This window comes from Larus michahellis, chromosome 4 (assembly GCF_964199755.1).
Source record: "Larus michahellis chromosome 4, bLarMic1.1, whole genome shotgun sequence".
In the NCBI taxonomy this organism is placed as follows: domain Eukaryota; kingdom Metazoa; phylum Chordata; class Aves; order Charadriiformes; family Laridae; genus Larus; species Larus michahellis.
The window spans coordinates 17,449,956-17,470,814 of NC_133899.1; positions in this window are offsets into that span (position 1 = coordinate 17,449,956).

Consider the following 20,859-nt stretch of genomic DNA (forward strand, 5'->3'; position numbering starts at 1 on the left):
AAGAAACTAACAACTTTTTCTAGCTCATCAATAACATAAGATGAGTATTTCTTCTTGATATTTTACACTAGAGAACTTCAAATACTAGGCAAGATAATTATATACATGAGCAGTGAAAATGTATTATCGTGACATGATGAGAAGCAAATATCTCTACACATGAGGGAAGCCAAGCAGGTGACAACGTCAAGCTCTATCATCACACAGGCTATAGCGTGTAACACTGTGATACCTGGCATTATGTGATGGTTCTTCACCTGAATGATGTCTTAAAATTGGAATACTTAAGCCTCCACTTCAGTTGGCAGTGAAAATAATTTCTGATTTGCTAATTTATTAGTATAAGTAGCATGCTAGTAGAAATTGGTAAAGAAATGCCTTGGTGTTATTCGCATTCTGTGCACTAACACACTGTGCCAAGAGGTAAACTCAGTACAAGAAAGGGTCAAAAACATGCTGTAGGCATGAAGAATGTGTATGTTGTTACCACCATTCTACTAAACCCACGAGTAGCTGATCACCTATGATGTTTTTACAAAGATTAAGCCGTTTACCATTTCTCTAACCATATCAGTGAGGTCACAGCCATTAATACTAGTGTATATAGTAGTAGTTGCCCATTAGGACTGAATACTCAGAAACCTTCATGCTCCGCTGATATTTAGCAATTCTGCAGGCTCACTGGAATTACCAATGTAACTGGCATCAATCAGCAACATAACCTGCAAGCTTGAACCCCCAAACTGGCAGCCTCTGTCTGAACTAACTAAATTGACCAAAAAAAAAGTATTAAATGCATTTGGGATGGCAAAAATAAGAATAACAGACTACAAAATAATCTATAAGGGTCAGCAGATCAGAACATTCTGCTCTGTTTCATTTTCACAGTAACTGCAGCTTGTGTGAAGCTAACAATATTCAGCATAAATAACACTTGGAAAAATTCAGAAGACAAATTGCCTCCTGCAACGTGACACCAAGGTGGTGTAATGAAATTTACATACAAGTTTTATTTCCTTAAAATATATTTGAGGTGTAGGCCTGAATGTATACAGGAGATCTGTACTCAAAAGCAAAACCAACCGGAGTTTATGCATGAAATTATACATACATAAGATGACATTTCTGAGAAATAGTCATTTCTTAATGGCTACAAAAACTTCTACTGAGAATTCAAATAGTAGGCAAATAATTATCATGTGTAGTTTTAAATTATACTCCCCCAACCAAAAATTTAATTTCTGGAAAATCCATACATGATAGCATTTTCAAATATTAATGGCAGCACCTTTCAAATTTCTACTCAGCAAGAACAATTCTCTCTATATAAAAATTCTTTTCTACACAACCAACATCTATTTTGTTCCTTTCTAGTAAAAGATAAAACAGACTAAGCGGCTTGCAACTTTTTTCTTCTCTATAATTATTTTTCTGCTTTTAAAAATACTCTTAATTCTATAAAACAAAAATAGATTTTGCTCAGCAGTGTTTGCAAAAGTGCATGCTGAAAGAACTGTTTCAGTTTTCATTAGCTCTTAGCTTTTTCATCAAAAAAACAAATGAGAAATTACCATCGTTAGCTTTCATCTCAGAGCAAAATCCAAACTATGTAATAAAATTCTTTTCAATAGTTTGAGATATGTACAGATAGTATTTCAAACCACATAGATTTTCCCATGAAAGATCACTTTTTGAAATAATGTCTAAGAAAAATCTCACACTCTAGATATTTTTCTCTTTAGATTTAATCCTGACCTTGAAATAAACTGAATAAATTCTATGTGGATCAAATGGTTACTAAAATAACCCATTTATAAAGAGGAAGCTAGATAGCCATAGAAATATTTATAAATAGATGGTGCATATAGAAATACAAAAACTGATTTTGCAGAAAAAGCATGATTGTAAGAGATCTGCAGCTGTTCTCAACCTTTAGCATTGCCTATGTGAGCCAAGACTTTTTTTTCTAGTACTGAAGCTAAATTAACTTCATGGCTTTTTTTTTTTTATCCCCTTGGGTAAACCTGTGACGTACACAGTACCAGGCAAAAAGCTTACCCTCAATTTCATTTTCCCAAAATTGAAATGCTTCAAAATATAAGCATAAATGTATTGCAAAATCCAATTGCTTTGGCCCTAAATCTAGCTTTTCTTGGCAGAGTACACTTGTTTTTAATCTGAATGCTAATATTTTGCAATGTGGCATCAGATATAAAATACTAATTTACATTGCGCCAGAGATCTATAGTATTTCAGTACTAGTCAATCAATAAATGATTAGAGAAGCATTTTTTTGTTTCAAGGGAACATTATTTAAACCATAACATAATGCTGCAAATGATTCTATAGATAATATGTACCAAAAAGTCTACAGCAGAACAAGCGAATTCATTACAACTGTCTCAGAGGGGAAGCAAAGTAGAAGAAAGAGTTGGGTGATTTTAGATCAGTCTGTTAAATATGCGTAAGATACATGTGCGCAAAGGCTACGCTGAAGGGGGACAAATCTCACGAAATTCTCAAGTAAGATTAAGATCTTTATAAATAGTTGAATAAACTTTGAAAACTGGAAGTATTTGCAGACTTGGAGCTTCAATTCCAAGTTTTATTCCTACCAGCGTACCTTGCTGTAAGCAGGGAAACAATTTAATTTGCTTCACTATTATGTGAAATAGATTGTTTATAAAGTTAGTCTGTTTTTTATATGTAGACACAGGCAGAATTCCTGACTGGACTTTCTTTTGTAGGACCATAAAACAAGCCGTAGTATTAATTCTCGGATGCTGGTTGTTTTCCTTTAATATATTGGACTGTATTCGATTTATCAGAAATAAGTAACCTAATACTCACACGCATCAGGCTGATAAGCCCTTTGCAGTCAAAACTCATAGTACAAACTGTGAGAACTAGAGAAATTGTCCCACTTATATCAGGGAAAAGCACAGCTTGTACCCAGGCTTTTAACTTTCTGGTAGCTGGGAAGATGCAGTGAGAAAGCTGAAGTTTTCTTCTATTCAAGCAAAATGGTTTTCCACACGCTAACAGAATATTTACATCTGTTTGAATAGTCAGTTAAAAAGATAATTTTGAAAAACACATTTAAGATAATTTTACACAAGAAAACCCTTTTCAGAGAGTTTACTAACAATTTTTAAAGAGATAAAAATTTTAGCAGAGAAAAATAAATACATTTGACAGTTTTTCAGGCAATAGGTTTTTCTCCGAGTCCTTTAGGGTTTTGAATCTGATGGAAAGCCTTGTCTTTTTACAATTTCAGACCTAGCTGAACTACTGCATGAGTGAACTGATACACCACTACTTGGAGAAAGCTTTTTTTTTTTTAAAAAAATACCATTTTTCCTTCTTTCACCAGTGTAAGCATGATATCTCCAGTCACATTCTTTCATAAAGTGATCAGGTGGGTACTTCCCCACTTACTGGACGGGTGCATTTCCTGCTAATACAGATTTCCACCCCACATCCCCCAGAACTAATCTAGCCCAAATAGGTTCGTCGTTCCAAGCCAAAACCTTCATTTGCTATTAATCCAAGTCTAGTGCCTTTCCTATTATTATTTACCACAATACATCTTCTAAGTTGATAGCGAGTCTCCGTGAGGTGTTTCATGGATCTGCCACACAGTTCATGAAGCCAGACCACAACCATCTTTTGGGTCAAGTAAGGAGACTCCTTTCTGCTGTTCCCAACCCTTCCCTTGCCTTCTCAAAAACACAAGCGCCCACTCACCAAATCACATAACAAGGTGGGAAGTGCAGACGTGGCTGATGGAAGGCTGAAGATAATACAACAAGGGCTACGTGACTCTCCTGTGTCCACCCATGCAGCAAAGGAAAGGCACCAGCTGAAGTCTGTAACAGAGAGAAAGCACACAAAATAGTTATTTCACTGTAGTGTATCCTCTTCCCTTTCAAATATTGTGTGTATCTGGAATAGACAGCTCATGCTTTATAAAGAGAAAAGAGCCAAAGGGCTGTATTAAATAGTGGCATTCCAGCATGGGAACAGGAGATTAGCACAGCCTCCATCTTTCCTTGGCATCTGTAACCATCATTATTTAAGAAATCTACCCAAGAGGGTGGGGGGAAGGGTCACAGTGGCTATGAAGCATTTAAACATTTAACACTGCTGCTAGAGCCAAAACCAAATTCCTCCAGAACTAGGGGCTGGTTTACTGCAGGTTCTAAGGATAGCAGTTGTGCAGGCTTTGAGGAATGGTTATTACATATGGATGCTAATTTTAACACCAGAATATACATATTTTCCTATTTCAACTATTATGCTTGAATTTTTCCATTTCTGTAGTCTTTTCATTTTGCTATGTAGGATTTGATTTACAGTATACTTTACAATACAGTTCCTATGATAGTGCTAGCTTACCGTGTGTGTTTTATATGAAGTTTTACAGAGAAGCAGCTTGTTTATTTCATGTCCTTTTACTATGGATTTTTATTTTAATACTGGGATTTGGTTTTAAAAAAATTAATGATCTTGTAAGTCTAAGTGGCTGACCAAGGATTACTGAGCACAGAAAGAAGAATGTTATCAGTTCAGTGCAGGATCACAACCAAACAGGAAAAATCTCTAGAAGTTTTAAAGACTCTTTAACACTATAACCACGAATCCATGAGTAAATTCCTCTTGCTGCGCTCTATCTGTAGAATGTGCACAGGGAAACAGTTTTTTCAGCGGTTCTTTCATAAAAAGCCTTGCCAGTTTCAGTGGCGCAAGTTAGCTTAGCTTTCTTTGGATTCCTGTTTCTTTTTGTGATATATACACATATTTAGCAAGCTGGTTCAGTTTTAATTCAATTGTACAGTGAAACATCAGTAATATCTGGAGCCCTGCTTCGCGCCCTGTATTCCCTCTGCCTAGTGTTATTGTATTTAGTTTGCTGATCAGATGTTTAAACACCTGATTTACTTGAGTCTGGAAAGCAGCAGAAAAAGATGTGGATTGGTGATGGTCCAAGGGCCTGCCTAGCTCCCTCTCCCACCACGTAGGAATAGCTGGCACCTTCTTCATAGCTGGGCTCTTTTTCCCTTCAGCATATAGACACAGAGGATCAGGGGCAACACAAAGTGCACCTCTTGTGAGGGGGTTTGTAATGGAGCTGGAATTCCAGCTATTGATGGAAAGATCGAATCCCAAATCAGGTGAAATTTAAATAGCAAGAGAATAACTTCGTACATCATTATTTTTAGCACCCATACCCAATGGGTTTCTTAGTTTCTTGACACGGTTCCCAGGGCTGCCCCAAGCAACAGCACCAACCACTGGGGCATAAAGGTTGAGAAACACAGTAGTCCTTGGGGAAGCTTTAGCTGGGAAGTTAAGGGGTATAACAATTTCCATATGAAGAGGCGGCACTTTTCTCCCTGAGTTGCTTTTGATTCAATTCTCTATTTCCTATTTTGACAATAAAAGTAAGTATTGGGTAAAGCTATTGCTTATTCTATACCTTGCACTTATTCTTTATTATTTAGTCTGTTAGGATATGTATTATATAACATGCAATACATCATTCATTTCCATTCATAATTACATGCAATATGTGTTAGCATATGCTTAAGTTCTCCATATATACCTCAGCTAGCAATAAACCAAAATCATTGTGTATAAGGAAAACCAAGGACATGAAACAAAAACGTAATCAAAACTAAAAATAAGACACAAAAGACAGATGAAGCGCCAATACTGCAGAATGGAGTGGAGTGTAAAAGCAATCAAGCAAAATAAAGGCGGAAAATGAAAGGAATATTGTAACAGCAGTTGAGACAAATTATAACATTTTTAAGTACAAAGATACCAGAGGTCATTACAGGAAACAGTATGACTTCTAATGGCATGGGTATTCTGGTGACAGGAGAAGTAAACATACAGTAGACACTGCTTCTAGAAAATGACATGAATCATTCTGGGAAGGAAGAATAAAATCTGCAGGAAATCAAGAGCACTGCAAAAACTGAACATCTGAAGACTGACAAAAATGACAACATCAGAAGGCTTCTAAAGAAAAATACTTCACAATCTTGAAATGATTTAATTTTAAGTGGCAAGACACAGAAGAAACATTAAGAAATATCTTTGAAAGCAAGAAGACAGGTGACAATTTCTGGCTGATAATATCATCTCTCAATTACCACATGCTGCCATAAATTACTTCTATTTCCTAATAAAGGTTTGGTTTAATATAAATAAAAGCAAAAGCGCTAATACAGTAGTTTACATATGCAAAACACTGTACAATCCACAATCAAGATAAATTAATATTAACTACCAAGATGATAGGCAAGTTATCTCAGACCAGTCACTGAGTCAGTAGCAAAACTAAAAATTCGAGAACTGATAGCTCATTTCCTCCAGTGGGCGAATTTTAGCCTTTTCCATATGGTACCGTCATCTTGCAACAAAGAAAATGTAATAGCTTAGTATAAAGTATTGGAAGTAATTGAGATCCACAGTTGCAATCTCCAAGTTAATATCCTACGCTGTAAAACTGATGAGTGTTTTGGACTGGTATTCATAATGAGCAACTTAAACTGGCAGGAAATGCAGACGGGCTTGAATGCATTCCCCAAAGCCTGGAAGTAGACCTACAGCTTACCTGTGCCCAGATCTTCCTATAAACCATGTTGCTGGAACAGAGGGAAAGCTAAACTGAAGAATAAGTGCATTTTTATATACCTTTTGCTTTTACACTGCATTCTTATGCTCCGGCTGGTTTCTCTTACGACCTACATCCTTAATGACAATTGACAGCTCAGGAATTTTATGATCTTGATTCTCATTTTTATAATGGGCTTCTTGAGAAGAAATGTTGTTTTGGGACAATCTGACTTGCCAAAGTATGGCAGACCCAATGTCTGAATCAAGCATTCCCAACATGTGATTCATGTAATGTTATTACCAGTCAAGAGACTACTCTTCATACTTGCAGGCAAGGCAGCAATTAAAGGCTGCCTTCTGTGTTTAGAAATAGAAGGATACCTTCTTTTGTGACCATTGTTTATTCTGTTGCATTAAAAACCTAACTCGGTGTCTATCTCACTATTCGAATGCAGTGACTTATGAATCGCATATCAAGAAACCCCTCCTACACTCTTGCAGCTTCTTTGTAACCTATCTTATAGGCAAAAATAAATGCTTCATCATTGTTGTCTTGCTTGGGATTTAGACATTAGCTATTCACACATATCACTAATAGAATTTGGTTTTTCATTGCTACACCTGGATATTTCCTGAATCAGCTTTCATCCTGCCTCTACTTAGGATTTCAGAGTTAGAAACCACCTTGTAATGGCAAACACACAGCTCCTTGCAGACGTAGTGCCTAAAATAAGGCACAAATGCATCCTTTTTGTTGCTTCCATTTTCCAATGTTAATTTGCTAGAGACACCTAGAGCCAGAGCAATTTAGTTCCACCCTCTCCGAACCAGGCCCTCACTTTGGCTCTACCATGATCATGATCAGTTTGTTGCCATTAATTATACATTAATGATTAGAAACTGACACATTTTTGAGATGCTTAAATATCTATAAAGCTCTAGAGCAAAAGATACACAAGGCATTTGCCTTACATATAGGCAACGGAAATATGTGCAGAGAACAGTCTGAGCTCACTAGTCATCTGAAAAGTAATACGTTTTGTTTGTTTGTATTTTCTAAAAAAAACCTATTGCATTATGTTAAATACCCTGAGGACTTAGCATAAAACGTGACTGGAATGAATATAAAGCAAAAACTTTCTGTCTCATTAGATGGCCTGAGTTTCAAAATCTGTTCTAAAAGTGTTGTAAAGTGTGTAGTGTTGTAGATTAATGCACTGAATACATTTCCACAGTGCTTGATGTGTTTCATAAAAGGTCCATTTCAGAAGTGTGCTGTATTATAGGTGAACAGTCGCAGTAAATAATCTTGTTACAGAAACCTAAGCAATTTTTACAAGGCGTATTTCTGGCTGACTGAACAATTTATTCTCCAGATGTCACATTGTATTTTTCCAATATAAAATGAAACAGCTTTTTTTTTTTAGGTTTTGGTTGGGTTTTTTTTTAAGGGAGACTCTTTTGTTTGGTAAGACTGGATCAAAAGTACTTCCTTAAAGAGAAAAATCTATTATTAAAAGCTGTTGTTGTATAAAATTTACACTGTATGTGATTACTATACGTAATTTATCATTTAATTTGATTTAGAGGTATAAAAGACCACACCAAAGTGTGAACATTGCTGAGGATAGCTGTGTGCATTTCAAAAATAGGAATCATTAGCTCTCAAACTGATCATCCATGCTGATCCTAAAGGCTGTGAGCATCTTGACTAGCTCTATGTATAGTTAAAACTATGTCACCTCAGACATTACCCACTAATAAACCCATATGCCATATTATAGGCCCTGGAAGATTACATGATAATGTGATATGATAAGAACTGCCTGTCTAGAAGGCAAGGGCAATTAAAAAACATTTTCACTAGGCAGACATCATCAGTAGCAATAAACAGGGTAATTTTCCAGCATATATTTACTTGGCTTCAGAAAGGAAATACTTTCACAGGAAGCTCTCACCCAGGAAAATTCGCAGAATATCAGCAACCTATTTTATTGATAAAAAAAAGGAAAAAATAATCCTATGCACTACTAAGTATCACACATTTCTATTTTCTTGTCCTGTTTTCTTTATTATACACATGGAAAATTAGTATCAAAGGATAAATTGCTAGATTTTTAAAAACATTCCCGTTTTTACTCTACATTGTCTTTTAATCATATGTTTCTGTTTCTCTTTCTATCCACAAAGCTGTGTATTCATATAGACCCATATAAAGTGCCAAACAGTTGAATCCCAGAAGTGTTTGTCTATTAATGTCGGCTTAGAGAAAACTGCATCAGAACCAATAGACATTGGCACTAAAGGGTGATGGAGTGGAAGAAAAATGAAGCTGGATTTTACAGGAAACAGGCTCAAGATACACTGAGATGCACTACAGCCGTACCTGGGTTCTGCTACATCCAGAGTCATGCTGGAAAATACTATCTGACTTGTATCAAATGGCTTTCTGCCCTTCCCACCCCATCCAACCTTTGGTGAACATCTAATTCAAAACCTGCCAGTAGGCAACAAGCCTAAAGAGCAAAGAATCACCCAAAGGCATGTATAGAGACAATATTTATGCAAGCCACTGCTTAAGTTGACCCCTCCTTGAATAAAATTGTTTTTCATTAGTTTGATGTCCTTCTGTCCTCATGTGTTTGAGTGAGTCCTTAACAAACCTTTTCATCTAAAGATAGAGTATATATAACTTATGTAAGTACAGACAGGGATGAATGAATTCTGGATACAACAAACCTTTTAAATCCAAGTTTCCCCTATGGTATACTCTCATGGCTAGCTCCTTGGCTAATGTATCATGCATTTCTGTCGGAAACAAGCCTTTTATCAAGCATTTCTGTTGGAAAGAATCTTTGTTCTCCCATGCTAACTTTCCACGTATTCTTTATATGCATGCATCTCCTAGGTGTGTTACACCACTTTCAGGAATTTATATTAAAACTAATTTTAATTGAAGATTCCAAAAGTTATAATAATAATTTTTACATGTAAATGGATGGCTACTAGAATTTTTAAGAGATACTTACACGTGTATCTACCTTTCAGTTCCTAAAAATCCTTTAAAAATCAGGTCTTCCATGAAAAAATGCAGGTGGATTACCTAAATGCAGTTCCACCAAAGATTTAGGATCTTGATTTTCCAGTGAGCGATTTGTTTGATCTGAGACCTAACTCCCTATTCTGTATTTAGGTTTTTCAGGGGTATGGGCCTCGCAACTATGAATTTTAGATGGTGCAGAGACAATGGATATACGGGTTTCATAAGGGACTTCAGATGTGGTAGCAGTTATTATGGCTGTGAACAAAAAGATTTAACTTCTCAATAATAGCATACAAATTCTTGTCTGAAACTGCATGGATGTGTCAGACTCACAAGACCTTGATTCTGGGTTCTTATCTGACAGCGCTTAAGCAATACCTTGAATTGCTGCCCAATTGATTTAAAGGGGGAAAGAATCAAGTTGCAACATAATAGGAAAGTACCAAAACCTGCTTATCAAGAAAACTCATTTGTGTCTCTATAGATTTTTCTATTCTTGTATCAGAGGATCCTCCAGTGACACATTACAACCCAATTAAACTTATTCCAGAAAATAATTTTTCATTGAGTCTTTATTTTTGTGCTCTGTGTGACTTAGTGAAGTTAAGGTCAAAAAAAAAAAGGTACCTTGCACTGTGAGTTGGAGGTAGGACGTTTGGGCTAGTTTTTTTGCTTTGAGAGAGTTCACAGCATAGTCCAGACCAGTTATTGGGAAAACGCAGTCTTCTCCAACTGCCTACTTTAATCCTGATTGCAGAAAGTTCATCTGTTAAAGAAACACAGCACTGAAGATTTCACCTATATTCCTGCAATTCAGCTGAAAGGTGAAAAAAGTATTATAAACCAAGGCAAGATTTTTATATTCCAGGATACAGTGGTATTTAGCTAAGCAGCGATGACAGAAAAATGTTTCCTGAGCTGCTGGTCACAGGAGTTTAGTGTCAGGGAAGAATCTAAGACCAAACCATGGACTGAGCTAGTTTGCTCCCATTCACAACCATGAACTCTTCCAGCTGCTCTCTTCTGCTAAGGATCACTTTTAGACCACTTAAGATAGTGCAAACCACAATTTGGTATCAAGTCAGTAGTGAAAAGGACCAAATGCGGGATTGATTTTTGAGGAGTCCACAGTTAAGAAGCTTCGGGAAAGATGCGACCAGCTGCATCCAAGTTTGCAAGAAAGTATATTCCCCACAGTCTGGGGCCCTGTGTCCGACATGACAGCATCCTCCATGCATGGTTTCAGTTCCACAGCCAAGCCAAAAACAACTTCATGCCAGACTTGGAATATTTGCTTTCGTTATGTCACATTAACAAGCTCCTCTCTGAGATTATTCAAAAATAGATTTAAATTTGGGTAGCAGTCAATTTGTAATGCAACTTCAGTGTAGCCTCTGGAGAAGGAATTCTTTATTTAATCTCACTCTCAGGTTTGTTTTTTCTTGAATTCCTACCCCTGCTTCTCATCTGGAAGTAGAGGTCAGAAAAATTGAGAGAATGTCTGCAATAAAGAAAGAATATTGATTTGAGAACCAGAGTGTTGATCACAGTAGTCATTGCTGACTACCGTACGCAAAGGCCGATGTACACTGATGATGGTTCACTAACTCCTCAGCTTCTCATACGCTTCCAGTGTCCTTCAGCAGGCTTTGGAATTCATTTTAGTCCATTATTTTCTGGGGATGAATCAGGATAATTGGTCTGGTCTGTCTTCTTGCTCAAGAGCTGGAAGATCTCTGCTAGTGTTATTAAGGTGATAACCTGTCAAACACATGAATGTGCTCTGATGTCCCAACTCTTGACAGACAGTCCCCTTTGGCCTACAGTGGGGGTTGTATCAGAGCTTCCCCTTGAAAGTTCAAGGGACATGAATGAGGAGATGAGTTTGAAGCTTTTCTATACATGACCCATTATTCATATTCAGATACTGGTATGCACCATGAAGAATCCTTTCATTGCTAGCAAGCTATGAATGACTACAGAATAGCTATTTTGACTTTTTTTTTTTTACGTAATCTTAAATGGATTTGAATGAATTTTTCCTCACTTAAGACAGACCCAATTCACAATCAGATGAAAATAAAGCAATACCTACAGGATCTTTCCTGGTTAGGTCATCAGTATGAACATCAGCACCAGCTGTGTGGCTCTAATTCCCTGCTGCTGGTTCATCCCATAGCTATTTGATATCTCAGATACAGTTACTTCAGATAGAATCCTTTTTTTTTTCCCCCAGGGATAGTCCCCCTACACTAAGAACAGCACAGCTGAAGGACTCCTTGGGCAGAGGGAGGGGAGATTATCTATCATGCTACATGAAAGTAAGACCTGGACCGTATGAGTCCTGAAATGAGGCAGAGCTTTGGAAGTCACGAAAGGTTCCAGAAGCACAGGAGGTACACAGGAATGGACCAGACATCATAACAATACTCCCAAAACTCAAGCCGATGAAATTGAACATTCTTATCCTTAAAATAAGGTATCTGGGTTGTCTTTGCGTGCCTTTCCTTCTAACTTGTTTTTGGAAGAGGTGTGCAGGAGAAGGCGGAAAGGCAAAGGAATATCTGTAAAGTACACTACTCACAAATGAGCAGTGTCACACAGGTGAGGGATCCAGGGGCCAATATGGTGATCTCACTTTAAAAAGATTTTCCCTCTGCTTCCAGGTTTTCAAGCATGAAAATCAACCTGAGGCATCTTCACTGCTGTTTCAGAAGCCCAAGAAACTGGCTGGACCAGAAGGAACATGTTCCACCACCACTACCATGTCCCACTGGGGAGAAAAACGTGCCAACGTGAGGGAGATGATGCCAGTAAGAGACTGGGAGCCTGAGGATCAGGTAAACACAGGTTTTTAAAACTTTAAGTAATTAGCATCTTCTTGCCTTAAAAGTTTGCAATGAGCAATTACTGAAGCACAAATCAAGAGATTGTAACCTAAGGTACAATGGCAAATGTATTGAAACATTATTAATTAGTATTTCTAAGTATTCTAAAGGTACTGTTGAACTTATAAAATAATAGAAAACTTCACATTGAGGCAAATCAGAAGGGAAGGCTTTCACAAAAATACCTTTAATTGGCCATCATTTCCTGTGCTCCTGCTTTCTCCAACTAAAGACACTTGTGTCCCTGCTAACTCTGCCTCCCACACAGTCCAGGCTTTCTTTTCCCTGATCCGACAATGAGGCAATAACAGTGTGCTCATCAACTATCCTATTACCATAGAAATGATAGCAACGTCACAAATTCAGCAGTCTGATTCCTCGACAGGGTTGATTAGGAACAGATGATGAGCTGGAGAAAAGCTGAACCCTTGATTAAACACAAATAGCTCTTCTAATGAACAAATATGGGAATAAAATATATTTAAAATCATGTAAAGAATGAGTGTCTTCATATTCTAGATGAACAACATTTTTTTGCTTTTCACTGATTTTTAGATTTGTTTGAATTTGTTTGCAAAGTTCCCTAATTTATTTTTAAATCCACATATATAAGTAATTAGTAATCATATGTGCTCCAGAATTCACTGAAAAAATCAGTGAGGGTACAGCCTGTAAAACACTAGTTAGGACTTTCCATTTCTTTCACAATAAATATATTTAGTATTACAAATGCACTATCGCTAAGTATGCACATCCACACAAATACAGATAAACTATACACTTCTATTATTTTCAACCAGACCTACTTGAATTCAAAGGACATGTTATTTAGGGGCCTTTGTGGTAAGTTCTGACCCTTCCCTTAACAAAACCACCTCCCACGAGGTGCTCTGCACCTTGCACAAGTCCCAGAAAACCACTTTTCCCTATCCCCAGTGAAGACCTTGGCTTGGTAGGACACTGACAAACTCCTCTCCCACTGCTTCAATACCTTAATGAATGAATCAAAGCTGGATACTTTATTGTCTTCTGAATCCAGGCTTGTATTGAGCCCGCAGCCACTAAAGATGGCAAAGGACTATTTGTATCATTCAAACCATTCATCCCAAAAGAAATATCTTACATGAAAATAGAAAAGTGTTTCAAGGCAGTTCATATTCAAGAGACTGTCTTTTCATTTTAAATTCTCACACTAAGCGTAAGTGCTAAATCCTCAATTCATACTTTACTGGAGACTTGACAACTCCGATTCCAACCACAGTTTATTTTACCAGTAAAAGCGTGCAGTAGGGTGTGCAGACCCATTCCAGGCTATCCCTATTCTCAGGCCTGCTGCAGTGTTTCTTCTACTTCAGACTATTTAGTCAATGCCATTAATCAAAATCCTATAGCAGAAAATGCATGCATAAGTCCTACACATTTATTGCCATGGCAACAATTCAGGCTCTTGTTCATATGTCAAGCTACATCAGTGGAGATAAATTCTATTGTTTTCACACTGACAGTTCTCTCTGTGTTGGACTTAATCCATGGAAAAATATAGCTTTGCCTCTTATTAAAATAAAACACAGACCACCCAACTCTCCAAATTCTCATTCTTCACAAAATATAACTAAACAATCTGAATAGTTAAAAAATTATAGTTTGATATTTAGGTTTATGATAGTAATTAAAGTGTAAAATAAAAGGCCCAGTCCTCATGATATTGTTTTAATCTGTGGGATCGGTTAGGAATTTAATTCCTCATGAAAAGATGAGCTCATTGCTATGAAGCTAAACAGCTATGATACCAGAGCACTGCGTTCTTGAATTAGATTGCACTATTTTAAAAAAATGCCTTTAAGCTTTAAGTGAAGTTGATGCAATTCATTTTCCAACTTAGCTGCAGATACTGTATTTTTCATAACATAAAAATTAATGATTAATGCGTAATATCCAGAGAAAGATTTTATATTTCATTTAGCTCATGACAAAATACACTCTCATGCGGGTGATTCACAAGTGTGAAAGAAAGATAAGCATCATTTTTCGTGCATAAGCCTCTACAGATTTACTTGTATGTGCTGCATTATGAGTAAGTCTTAATGCCTGACATAATTTTACATGATTTTACTGGGTACTAGACCACAGCTTTGATTCCTATTATTTCCACAGACACATCATCTTTCTCGTTATCACAGACTAATGAGAAAACAGTCTCTCGTTAATAAAATACTTTTAATGCTTCATACTCTCATTATTTCCTGGGTACAGTGCATCACGCTTCCTGGAAAGGCAGAAGCCTCATATCACAGCTAAAGACACATCCTTTTCAATCTGACCCTTCTTTCCCTTCCTCATGCAGATTTAAGTCCCTGCTTTTACAGCATGCTTCATATTGACAAAGCCTATTACCATGATATACTATACCGGAGTTCATTTCAACTAATATCCACCGCTACATCTGTTACTGTCAGTACCCAATCTCAGTTCCTGTGTCACTGAAGATGAAGACAACCATTATATTTACTTATTGTCACGCCATGTTATGCCAGTATCAGAAACTGCTTCACATACACACTGTGTGTGACTTGCATCAAATATATATATTTTTAAATGGGGGGCTTTGTGCAATTTGTAAATATCCTGTGAACTTCATTCATATTAATGAAGCAGCGTTTGCACTTTACTGGCATTTTTATGCAAATGACAGTAACTCTTTGTGTGCCATGCCCCTCTGTATGACACAGGCCACAGCTCCTAAAGCCAGACTGTTGTTTCCTCACAGAGTGGGTACGGAGCATGCCTTTTCCGTCACCTAAAAGAGAGAACCTGGGGTTCTGAGGAGGCTGAGCACAGAATATGTCAAATCACTTACCAAATAATTTAGTTTTGAATCCTGGCATGTTCTTAAGAAGAAACACTAACAAAACATCTTTCAGGGGCTGTGCAATTGAGAGCAAAATCTCTCTTTTGAACTCCAACAAGTAACACTTTACAGTTCTTTTCTTGGCTCCAATTAAGCATCGTGTTTCTCACTCCTTCTGAAACCAGACATACACTAGTTTCAATAAAATAAATATATTTTTAAATGGTACGATGTGAAGCAGAACAAAAGCAGCTTTTTTCCACAAACATGAATTGCACATCAAAATAAAATTTTAGTTACCAGTTTAGCAGTGCCCTCTGGTGATACATATCTTGGATATGTATGTGACCCATTTCACCCTGGTGTATCAGGCCCAGATCTGGACAAGAACTAAAATTAAATTTAGGCATTTAGATGTAAGACAGGAATTCCATAAAGCTTTGTTTAACCCCGTTGGCTGCTAACATCTCAAAGATGCTGCATTTCTGTCCACTAAGTTCCCCAGCCCGCAGCTCGCTTTGTGCACGGGCAGAATTACTGCCACGTCGGTGGCTTTGGAACGCTTCTGCTCTCTCGCAGGTTCATCCTGTTGTCTCCTTCAGGAGTCTCTACCACAGAAGTGGGCTCTCGGCTTCCTAACACACATCTGCAGGAGTACTGGCAGCCTCAGCCATGCTTCATCTTTGAGAGACTGAGGCATCTACTATCAAACAAGTGGTTTAAGCCATAAATTTGTCTCTACATGATTGTATCTGAGTTGCAGGGAGTCATCTCAATCCCAGAAGGCTGAAATTTATGAACCCTGCTTTCAGCAGATGGTTTCCTGCAATGTTTACCGGCTGCTTGTGTATCTCATTAGGAGGCACCAAACGACCAGACTATTATTGTATGGGCCACTGTTTCCTCAACCTTTTCAAAATCTGGTAAGCATTACACTTTTTGAGAAAGAATTCTTGTACCACAGTGGCGGTTACTTACAATTGCATAAGACTAGGTTAATTTTCAATGTTAATTTATTGCTATTAAAGAATATAACTCTCCAATCCTAACCTAGCACACTGAAAAATCATTAGTCCATTGTTCCTATCATGACACTAATAAGAAATGCTCCGCTTATAATGGATATTGTGTCTATCTGGACTGAAAGATTGTATGGAAAAAGGTTGGCCACATATTTGGTATCGGCATTAAAACCTTTTCAAGGCTCATTTAGGGAAGCTATCAGGTGCCGGGCTCCTTTGAAAATCTGGCCTTTCACATGGGTGGCTCCTGCTATTGTTGAAGATACACCAACAAGAAATGATGCAAGGTGCTATTCTGAATATAATATTGTTGCAAGAACTGCCAAATGTAAGATTCTTAATGAGATATCAGTTTCAATACAGGAAAATTCTATAATGTTTTTGGGTTTTTTTAGTACACCAGTGAAAACGATTTGTGCATCCCAAGTCAGGGTCATAGTTGTAGCTAAATGGAGAATGCCACAAATATATGAACCTGATTTGTCTCCTTAAATGATAATCAAAACAAAAAGAATGAACTTTCCCTCCAAGTTCATTGCGCAATACTTCACATTATTAATCAGAGTTATGTCACAGGATTATTGCTTTGCTTAATAATGTGTTTAATGTAAATTTAATGTAAAAGATCCATGATAGAGACAGTCAAAGCTCTATTAAAATCCTTTTGCAAAGTTCAGCCACTGCTTTAGTAGCTTTAGGCTAATAGCCTAATGTTAATTTGGATTCTAATCTATTATTTTGCATGATATTTAATGTGTTTTTGTAATTAGATTTTTTTTTCAGACAAAGCAAGAAAAAACACTATGGGTCAGAGTGCATGACTGTCATTAACTACAGTGCATTTCTGGGACACGTATAATCATAACACAACTTCTGCAATGAAATAGTGTAGATTATACTCCAGTCAACAACCTGTGTCTCATTCTGTAAATGGAAAAAATAGATGACAATCAAGTGATAAATACCTGCAGCTGTTCACCCATACTGTTCCAATTTAAAAGGTTCCTACCCTCTTAGCTGGTGCAGAATATTAATTCACATATTCATCCCTAACTCTGGTTCAGTCAAAAATGAGACTATCATGCCTCTGATAAACTCACTTCACTCCAAATGAGAGTTTGAGAACAATTACATGATTAATTGTTCTGGGAGAAGTGATGATACCTTAACCTCTAGGAAAAAGGGCACAAGTATATCTAGGACAGGAGAGGTGAACACAGCATGCCTCAGAATTTACAGGCAGAAAGAAAGGCCATAATAATAGACAGATGCATCTCCTTTCCTCAACTGCCTTCTACATTCCCAACAGAATTACATTAATCTTAAAACAGCGATCTAGAATAAAGTATTCTTTATTTTCTCAAACACTCTTAAGCTTTAGTTTGTTTTTTCAGTATGATAAATTACTGTAAAGTAGAAAGAAAAGAAAGTTTATGATCTAAAAATCATTCTTCAATTCAGATGGAGACTTGGTATCCTTAGATAAAAGTGAAAATAAACTTAGAAACATGCATTAAAGCAGCATTAGTTTGTTCTTTTTTTAATTAAATGGGGAATATGTACACATTGCTTAATTTTTATCTTGCCTATTCAGCTATATGGCCAAATCTTGTTCTCGCCAGTAAATTTTAACAAATTCTCTCTCTACAGTGGATTGTTCTACCAAATATACTGAAGAATTATTTCAGGTAGGTGCCCTGAGATAAATCACAGCCTAATCTGATACACCTTGAAAATTTATAGAGCTAACAGTACAGAAAATAAAAAAGCTTCACTTGGAGGGACTTACAAAAGCACATTTTCCTTTAAAAAAACCCCCAAAACCCAAAAAACCACACACAAGAAAATTTCTAAAGTTAAAGGCTTGTGGCTCTAAAAATTGTTTCCTTTTCATGCAGGACATAACCGTACTCTAATATTGAAGTCACTGCTTCTGCTGGAGAACATGAAGAGAGCTTTTGAGAGAAAAGTCTGGTTAAATGTTTTTTGAATAAAATAGGTAAGAAAACTAGACAAGAGTAGATGCCAGGAGTAACACTTTTGTATTCTTCATTTTAAAGTATGGAATATTCAGACTTGGTTTAGGGTCCTTTATTTTCAAACTACTTGCTTAGGGCTCTGTGTGCTTTTTGCCTTGAGAAAGAAAGTAGCTTTATCTGAACAACGTATAACAACACTATGCCAGCAGTCTGAACATAGCTGGGAAAAGAACAATACTGTCACTGTCATTCAGTAACAAAAATATACACTGATGGTACAGAATTTTGTGTTACAGAATTAAGCTTTGGAATATCATAAACATATACTACTTCTAACTGATGATATATTTGAGAAAGGTTTTCTATCAATGCATCGTGAAGCAGCCAGCTGTTGATAAGACCGCCATATCATTCTCAAATTCATTTCTCAAATAATTCTCCCCATGCTAATGTTGGTGGAATAGATATGGAACATTTAATTACTTCATCTCCCTTCCCCTAAATTAGCCCTAGTGACAGTGAAAATACCAGGCCTGGCTACAGCAGATATAGCAGCAATGAGTTTTCTTCTGATAGGTGATTTTTCCCATACCTAAACATCTAAGAATCATATCTTGTGTCTGAACACTCAGTTTAGGTGTCCTCTCATTCACCTGCTTTTTTACAAAAGATCACAAAAAAACGGTACATTATATTTATGTCGTATTACATTTTCATTGACATTGAAAATTATGTAATGCGACTGAAACATGATTAAAAATTAGCATCCTAGTCTCAGGTCTGCTGTATTCACAACTTGGTTTATCTTAATATACCTTAGTTTACCAGTAATGAAAGGCACCGATACTGTTCCCATCCTATAAAAATTAATTTGTATCTGTCAAGTGCTGAGATACTTTGGTTAAAAAAAAAAAAACTTGCATTTTTTCTCAGGGAGCAGTAAAGCCAGCAGAGCGATAATGCATCTCAAGATAACTTTCATTAGACTCCTAAGTTCCCTGCACACAATAAAACCCAAATGAATGGGGGCTTTGTGTCAGGAGGCTGACACAAGAAAACAGGAAAAGAACCAATCCAAATCCACAGGACTTACGATGTTACACCAAATTGAAGCAGAATCCCAGCACTGTTGAAAGTTTGCAGCCAGACTGTCAAAGAACAGACACTATTGACAGTATAAAAAATATTTCTAATGCGAGACTTGGAAAACTTAAGAATTCCACTAGTCACTCCAATAATAAAAGTGATAATAATTTTATCATATGTCCTGTTGTCTGAAGGCCACACTCTTTCAGCTGTCAATGACCGGAAGAAGTTGGGGAGAGAAAAAATTTCTGTGATACTCTGTCTCATTATGCAAACATCAAAAGTAATCAATTAGGTCAGAAACTCTCCAGAAGTATCTCTGGGATGGAACAGCAGTCTTAGATATTTTGTCTTTAGTGCTTTTAAATCCCAGTCGTTGACCCACCTAGGTTTCTCCCTCCCCAGATTATCTTCTAGAGTCGCCATTTCTGTTGCAGCTGCACATACAGATTCCCCCTTGTTCTTGCTCTGTGTTCCATGCACCAGCAGCACTTCGGCTGCATTGGGAATCATCTGAAGTACTACTAACTACCAGCAGTATTTCACCCACTAGGAATATGTTAAGTTCTCCTTTTAAGAGAGCTCATAGGTTTTCTAACGTTGTTTATCACTTAGAATTAAAATTGCACATTATAAGTGTTTCGTGTTATACCTATTTAACCATGTAACAAATCTGGTAGAAAAAACATCACCCAGAAAGTGATCTCTCAGATAAATACTTACATAAAATCAAATCTGAACAATGCCCAAAGGCTGGGAGGGGGAAAAAATACTCCAGAGCTAGCTGCAGTTTTTCATAAAACACAGTTAGCGTAGATATAATGTAACTAAGTCAAGCAAGATATGATTGATTTATTATATTGGAATCCATTAAAAGTATTCCATTGCAGTTTTAAGACCATATAGTCATTAAATATCTTTGAAAACACACATTCTCTACCATCATTATAAGATATTCTTGACAGCACATCATTTTTAATGGCACCATTATAAACAGGATTCATAATGGCTCTGTTTAGTATGTACCAGAATTGGAAGTCAGTAATATACAGACTTGCATTCAACATAATCAGATAACAGAGCACTGAAGGAAAGACGAATGCACAATTAATATATGAATAATTATTTTGTGTAAAATGAAACGCATTTTAAATAGTGTGTCAAATAGGCATTAAGATGAAAAAATGAAACAGTGAAATAGATTTGATGTACATTACTTACAAGTACAACAGGAACTACTGGTGCTGATATATGATCTAAATAGGAGAGGAAAGGATTAGCCCAAGGCTAATTGAAGTGATAACGCCGGTTTCTAATTGTAGCAAACTGTAATATGCTGTGGATCCAGTACATGTGCCTTGAAACA